Genomic DNA, 8137 nt, shown 5'->3' on the forward strand with positions numbered 1-8137 from the left:
TAGCTAAATATTCAAAAAAAGGTCTGACCAACATTTACAACATTTGATTTGCATTAAAAGTAGAGTTATGATTAAAAGAATCATCAATCAAATCATATGAAAATGGATTTAAATATGTCTCTCATCTCTAGGAGACAGAACATGTCTCCTCCTGAGTGGAATAACGGCTGCGTGGTCCCATGGTGTTTGTTTGTACAGATGAATTTGGTACCTTCAGGCATTTGGAAATTGCTCCCAAGGATGAACCAGACTTGTGGAGGTCTACAATTTTGTTTCTGAGGTCTTGGCTGATTTCTTTTGATTTTCCAATTATGTTAAGTAAAGAGGCACTGAGTTTGAAGGTAGGCCTTGAAATATATCCACAGGTACACCTTCAATTGACTCCAAGCTGTTTAAAGGCACAGTCAACTTAGCGTATGTAAACTTGTGACCCATTGGAATTGTGATACAGTGAATTATAAGTGAAATAATCTGTCTGTAAACAATTGTTGGGAAAAATGTCTTGTGTCATGCACAAAGTAGTTTGTTAACAACAAATTTGTGGAGTGGTTGAAACGAGGTTTAATGACTCCAACCTAAGTGTATGTAAACGTTTGACTTCAACTGTATCAGCTTAAGCAAATACAGCTCTTCTTACACACTAATCATTATATTGTTGGTCTCATTGTCATCTACAACACAGAGTACTCACAAATGCTGATGTTAAAAATGAAAAATGAAAGTCACTCAGGAAATGCCCAAGATGAACAGATTTATGTTCAAATATATTTTATAGAGCTTTGACTTAAAGTAATGAAGCCCAGTTCATATATAACAGCAGAGATGAGAAGAGACGAGATACATAGATACATTAGATGTCACGTTCTGACCTTTATTTCCTTTGTTTTGTCATTATTTAGTATGGTCAGGGCATGAGTTGGGGTGGACAGTCTATGTTTGTTTTTCTATGATTTTGGGATTTCTATGTTTCGGCCTAGTATGGTTCTCAATCAGTGGCAGGTGTCATTAATTGTCTCTGATTGACAATCATACTTAGGTAGCCTGGGTTTCACTGTTTGTTTGTGGGTGTTTGTTTCCGTGTCTGTGTTTTTCACCACACGGTACTGTTTTGGTTTTCGTTCGTTTCACGTTTATTGTTTTTGTATCAGTTGTGTTCATGTTGAGTATTTCTTATTAAAATAACCATGGACACTTACCACGCCGCATATTGTTCATTTCAAGCGATGAGGAGGAAAACCTTTACATTAGAATGTTGTGTTGTACAACAGCTGACATTTCACATTCTTAAAATAAAGTGGTGATCCTAACTGACCTAAGACAGGAAATTTTTACGAGGATTAAATGTCAGGAATTGTGAAAAACTGAGTTTAAATGTAGGTGTATGTAAACTTCCGACTTCAACTGTATCTATGTATCTATATATCTTTAGAGTAGTCGGGAGATAGTAACTTGTTAAATAAGTTTTCCCGTGGTGCCCCAAATTTTGAATGAGTTAGTTGTTACATGATTAATTTAATTCAGTAACAATTAAACGTAGTTAATTGATTTAAAAAGTAACAGTCATCACATTAATGATAGTTATGTCGTGAAATGCATGCAACAAACAGGGTACCCCAATTTGGTGGTATCCAATTGTTTTTAGTAGCTGCTATCTTGTCTCATCACTACAACTCCCATATGGGCTCAGGAGAGACGAAGGTTGAAAGTCATGCGTCCTCCGATACACAACCCAACAAAGCCACACTGCTTCTTAACACAGTGCCATCCAACCCAGAAGCCAGCCGCACCAATGTGTCGGAGGAAACACCGTGCACCTGGCAACCTTGGTTAGCGCGCACTGCGCCCGGCCCGCCACAGGAGTCGCTGGTGCACGATGAGACAAGAATTTCCCTACCGGCCAAACCCTCCCTAATCCGGACGACGCAAGGCCAATTGTGCGTCGCCCCACGGACCTCCCGGTCACGGCCGGTTACGACAGAGCCTGGGCGCGAACCCAGAGTCTCTGGCGCCACCCGGGAGTCCCCAGGGTACGCTTTTTAACATGTCAAATAAATATCAGCAAGTCAGGATAGCTATGTACAGCAAAATAACTAACTAATGCAGGGCCACCACTTACCTCTTCGATTTTTGTGGTAATGATGCAATTAGTTGGTTATAATTTTGGGTAGAGCAGACATTTCCATATGTCTGTGCTAGCTGCATGTGTGACATAACTCCACCAGTCCTATTTATGATATCATTTTCAAAGATTCTACCTTTTTCAAATGTTATCAAAAATATGTTTTTTTTAAATCAATTAGTATATTTGATATACTAATATTTGTTGTGTTATTTGTTCTATCTTTTCAGGTGGATTAAACTGAAATTGCAACTAACTTTCTAAGGCTTGTTTTTTAAAACTATATTTTGGAGAGTTAGAGTTTAAATAACTGAAAGTGAGCAGTTGTAATCTGAATAAAGGGAAAAGGGCCATTCTTGAACATAGGGTGAGCCATTTTTACTTATTTACTAGAGAACCAACTTTTGTATAACTGATGCCTTTAGTGAGAGATCTAATGCTTTAATATGTAATAAGTTCTTCCCTCCGAATTCATATTTGTTATATAAAGAGTCCCTTTTAATTTTATCTGGCTTGCCATTCCAAATAAAATTTGAATATTTTTTGTTCAGATAGTTTAAACAGCAGGTGTCGGCAAAACCATATGCAAATAGGTCAACTGTGATTTGAAAAAAATAGTTAATCAGGGGGATTTTACCACAAATACACAGGTATTTTAATTTACATGGTAGCAACATCTGATCTATTTTTGCAAACTTTCTATTAAAATTTATTGGAGTGAGATTGTTTCTTTCGAGATATGTATACCGAGTATGTCCACATCTCCGTTAGACCATTTTATTGGTAAACTACACGGTAATGTAAAAGTATATATTTTTTTGTGATCCAATACATCATATTTGGTTTCAATCCAGAGAGGTTAGAAAAAATATCTAGATCCTCTAGATCCTCTATGAGGCTGTGGAAGGATTCTAATTTTGGTTTAAAAAGAAAACATGAATCATCAGCGTACAATGACACTTTTGTTTTTAAACCACTGATTTCTACTCCCTTAATATTATTGTTGGATCCCATTTTAACAGCTAACATTTCAATGGCAATAATAAATTGATATGCCGATAGTGGACAACCTTGTTTTACTCCTCTTGAGAGTTTTAAACTTTGAGATGTAGCCATTATTTTCTATTTTTCACATAGCGTTACTATACTTAACCCATGTTATAAGAGATTCTCCAAAATTGAAATATCCCAGGCATTTATATATAATCTTCAGTCATATTTTATCAAAAGCCTTTTCAAAATCAGCTATGAAAACCAGGCCTGGTTTCCCAGATATTTCATGGTATTTTATTGGTATTTTATTGTACTTGTTTTATATTATCTCCAATGTATCGTTCATGTAAAAAACCTGTCTGATTAGGATGAATAATATCTGACGATCCTTTTTAATTCTATGCGCTGAGCATTTAGCTAGAAGTTTTGCATCACACACTGAAGCATAAGAGGCCTCCAATATTTTAATGGACTGGATCTTTATATATAGACCACTTGTATCCTGGTTCAGTAATAATGACATCAGACCTTGTTGCGTGTCCAATAATCTACAGTTTATATAGGAGTGGTTAACTTTTTATGCATGCAGGGGCAGTATTGAGTAGCTTGGATGAATAGGCACACATTGTAAATGGCCAGCTCCTCAGTCTCAGTTGCTAATATACAGTGCCTTGCGAAAGTATTCGGCCCCCTTGAACTTTGCGACCTTTTTCCACATTTCAGGCTTCAAACATAAAGATATAAAACTGTATTTTTTTGTGAAGAATCAACAACAAGTGGGACACAATCATGAAGTGGAACAACATTTATTGGATATTTCAAACTTTTTTAACAAATCAAAAACTGAAAAATTGGTCGTGCAAAATTATTCAGCCCCTTTACTTTCAGTGCAGCAAACTCTCTCCAGAAGTTCAGTGAGGATCTCTGAATGATACAATGTTGACCTAAATGACTAATGATGATAAATACAATCCACCTGTGTGTAATCAAGTCTCCGTATCAATGCACCTGCACTGTGATAGTCTCAGAGGTCCGTTAAAAGCGCAGAGAGCATCATGAAGAACAAGGAACACACCAGGCAGTTCCGAGATACTGTTGTGAAGAAGTTTAATGCCGGATTTGGATACAAAAACATTTCCCAAGCTTTAAACATCCCAAGGAGCACTGTGCAAGCGATAATATTGAAATGGAAGGAGTATCAGACCACTGCAAATCTACCAAGACCTGGCTGTCCCTCTAAACTTTCAGCTCATACAAGGAGAAGACTGATCAGTGATGCAGCCAAGAGGCCCATGATCACTCTGGATGAACTGCAGAGATCTACAGCTGAGGTGGGAGACTCTGTCCATAGGACAACAATCAGTCGTATATTGCACAAATCTGGCCTTTATGGAAGTGTGGCAAGAAGAAAGCCATTTCTTAAAGATATCCATAAAAAAGTGTCGTTTAAAGTTTGCCACAAGCCACCTGGGAGACACACCAAACATGTGGAAGAAGGTGCTCTCAGATGAAACCAAAATTGAACTTTTTGGCAACAATGCAAAATGTTATGTTTGGCGTAAAAGCAACACAGCTCATCACCCTGAACAAACCATCCCCACTGTCAAACATGGTGGTGGCAGCTTCATGGTTTGGGCCTGCTTTTCTTCAGCAGGGACAGGTAAGATGGTTAAAATTGATGGGAAGATGGATGGAGCCAAATACAGGACCTGAGACTGGGACGGAGATTTGTCTTCCAACAAGACAATGATCCAAAACATAAAGCAAAATCTACAATGGAATGGTTCAAAAATAAACACATCCAGGTGTTAGAATGGCCAAGTCAAAGTCCAGACCTGAATCCAATCGAGAATCTGTGGAAAGAACTGAAAACTGCTGTTCACAAATGCTCTCCATCCAACCTCACTGAGCTCGAGCTGTTTTGCAAGGAGGAATGGGGAAAAATTTCAGTCTCTCGATGTGCAAAACTGATAGAGACATACCCCAAGCGACTTACAGCTGTAATCGCAGCAAAAGGTGGCGCTACAAAGTATTAACTTAAGGGGGCTGAATAATTTTGCACACCCAATTTTTCAGTTTTTGAGATGTTAAAAAAGTTTGAAATATCCAATAAATGTCGTTCCACTTCATGATTGTGTCCCACTTGTTGTTGATTCTTCACAAAAAATACAGTTTTATATCTTTATGTTTGAAGCCTGCAATGTGGCAAAAGGTCGCAAAGTTCAAGGGGGCCGAATACTTTCGCAAGGCACTGTATGCATATTATTAGTAGTATTGGATAGAAAACACTCTAACGTTTCCAAAACTGTCCAAATATTGTCTGTGAGTATAACAGAACTGATATTGCAGGCGAAACCCTGAGGAAAATCAAAACAGGAAGTGGCTTCTATTTTGAAAACTCCATGTTCCATAGCCTCCCTTTGCTGGATTTAAAGGGATATGAACCAGATTCCTTTTCCTATCGCTTCCTCAAGGTGTCAACAGTCTTCAGACATAGTTTCAGGCTTTTATTTTGAAAAATGAGCCGCATCTGACCTTGTAAATGTATGCATTGTTCCTTAAAGCTAGCCACATCAGTTTTGAGCTTCTTAAACATGGTTTGTAGCATAGTCGTGTCGTCCGAGCATGATGACAAGCCTTGTTCCATGTCGGAGACGGTTTTCTTAACCGTATCCAGTTCAGTACGAACCTGCATGCTTTGCGAGTTCATTCTTGTAAGTCCTTACTGAGTGCCTCCTTGAGTTCCGACCTGCGTATAGTTGAAATGTCTGCTCTGAGGGCAAAAAGAATCTCGGCCTTCAAATCCTCAGTGTTCATTTTTCCCGAGTTGAGTGGAGGAGCCGCTGCTCCCATTTGTTGAAGAACTCTAGCTCCTCGTCTTGGGGCCTAGTCTTTTCTCTTTTGTCAGTGACTCCGCTGAACTTAAACTTTTGCAGGTAATGCGCCATTTACACATTAAAAATCAAATGAAAGTTTAATCAAAGTAAAGCGCGTCATTTCCTAGTTCTTTTTGGGTTGAAGCACAAAGAAAATATTAAATAAATGCAATTTTAGCAGGAGCTCACAAAAACATGACCTACTCCATGGCTTGCTCACCAGCGCCCCTAAGTACAAATGATTCTAACAATATCTGACCTACTTTTAAAAACTTTGTTTTGCATTAAAAGTAAAGTTTTGATTGCATAAAAATAATCAAATAATATGAAGATGCATTTAAATCTTGTTTGCAATAACTTTTGCATTGATTGCCGTAGAAACATCAGGAAAAAGTGCAAATTATTCAACAATGGTCTGGTCTACTTTTACAACCTTTGATTTGCATAAAAATTATAGTATTGATTTCGTAGAAATAATCAAATGAAATAAAAATGCATTTAAGTCTGTTGTTCGCAATAACTTTTGCAATGATTGTCACAGAAACATTAAAGCAAGGAAAAATGATTCCAAACACATTTGGCCTACTTTTACATCCTTTGATTTGCATAAAAAGTCCATTTTTGATTCTATAAAAATGATCAAATAATTTGAAAATGGATTTAAATCTCTTTTTTTGCAATAATCTTTGTATTGATGATCATAAAACGTGAAAACAAGTGTAAATTATTCTAAATAGGTCTGTCCTACTTTAAAACCCTTTGATTAGCTTAAAAAGTCAAGTGTTGATTTGATAGAAATAGTCAAATCATATGAAATTGCTTTTAAATGTATTGTTCACATAATTTTGCATTGATTGTCAAACATACCTCAAAACAAGTGCACATTATTCCAAACACATATGGCAGACTTTGACCTTGTATTTGCATAAAAACTAGTGTTGATTTGAAAGAAATAATCAAATCATACGAAAATGCATTCAATCTGCAGAATGAATAACATAAACACATAACACTGACAGAAGCATTATTTAAACAGAAATGTTACTAACGGCCATCATATTTGACATTAAACCATTGAATAAGATGTTAGAGTGGGTGCATTTTGTCATACCCAAGAATACGTGATGCTGTAATCGCTGCCAAAGTTGCTTCAACGAAGTACTGAGTTAAGAGTCTGAATAGTTATGTAAATGTAATTTACATTTTTTATAAATTAGCAAACATTTGTAAAAACCTGTTTTTGCTTTGTGTGTTGATTGATGAGAAAAAAAATATTTAATCTATTTTAGATTAAGGCTGTAACATAACAAAATGTGGAAAAAGTTGAAGGGTCTGAATAGTTTCCGAACTGTATACAATATTCTGCCTATATGAACAAATACAATATTTCTAGCTATACTTGATTTAATGAAAAGCAGTAAACATCCACATTTAATAACAGACTCGTGAACACAATAGTAAACACACACATTGTTTCACATTCTTTAATAACAGACTTGTAACAAACAAACCAGCAATAGGCTACAGCTCGCTTCCGATTCCATTTCACAGCTACCCCTGGAAACTCAACCTATTGTAGCCTCATGCGGACGGAGGAGTAGCGGAGGAAGGAATTCACTGCTGCTGCAATGTAAGCAGTAAGATACACGTTGTGGCGGTACTTTGTGATTTTATTTTACAGTGTGACTCTGTAGTTCACTGCTTCCTGTACGTAGTCAGTTATCTGTAATACTGTTTCCAGAGCCACTGTGGAAGGAACCAAAAATGTCACAAGATTTTGTGAGCGGAATTTAATTGAATTCTGTAAGTTTTGTTTAATTTGTCTCATATGTGAGATATATGGTCACCTTTGTCATCTCTAGCTAATCATTTACTTATATTAGTGTGGTTGTGGTGGTTTTCGGCCAACAGAGAGGGCCGTTTGCTCTAGTGGTTGCTTCAGTTCACGAGCTCTCGCTGCTGTAGTTCTCACGCTGTGTTGTCAGTCGAATGAGTGACAAGCCAGCAGTGGCTGTACTAAGAGCAACCAGATATAAACTCATTGATTTCCACGGTGAGTGAGTTGTAAAGCACATAATAAGAAACACATAGTTAAGAGGAGTGTAGTTATGTTATTGTTGTATTGTTTTCGTAATGTTTTCTTAGTTAA

Source organism: Oncorhynchus gorbuscha, linkage group LG01 (genome assembly GCF_021184085.1).
Source record: "Oncorhynchus gorbuscha isolate QuinsamMale2020 ecotype Even-year linkage group LG01, OgorEven_v1.0, whole genome shotgun sequence".
NCBI lineage: Eukaryota > Metazoa > Chordata > Actinopteri > Salmoniformes > Salmonidae > Oncorhynchus > Oncorhynchus gorbuscha.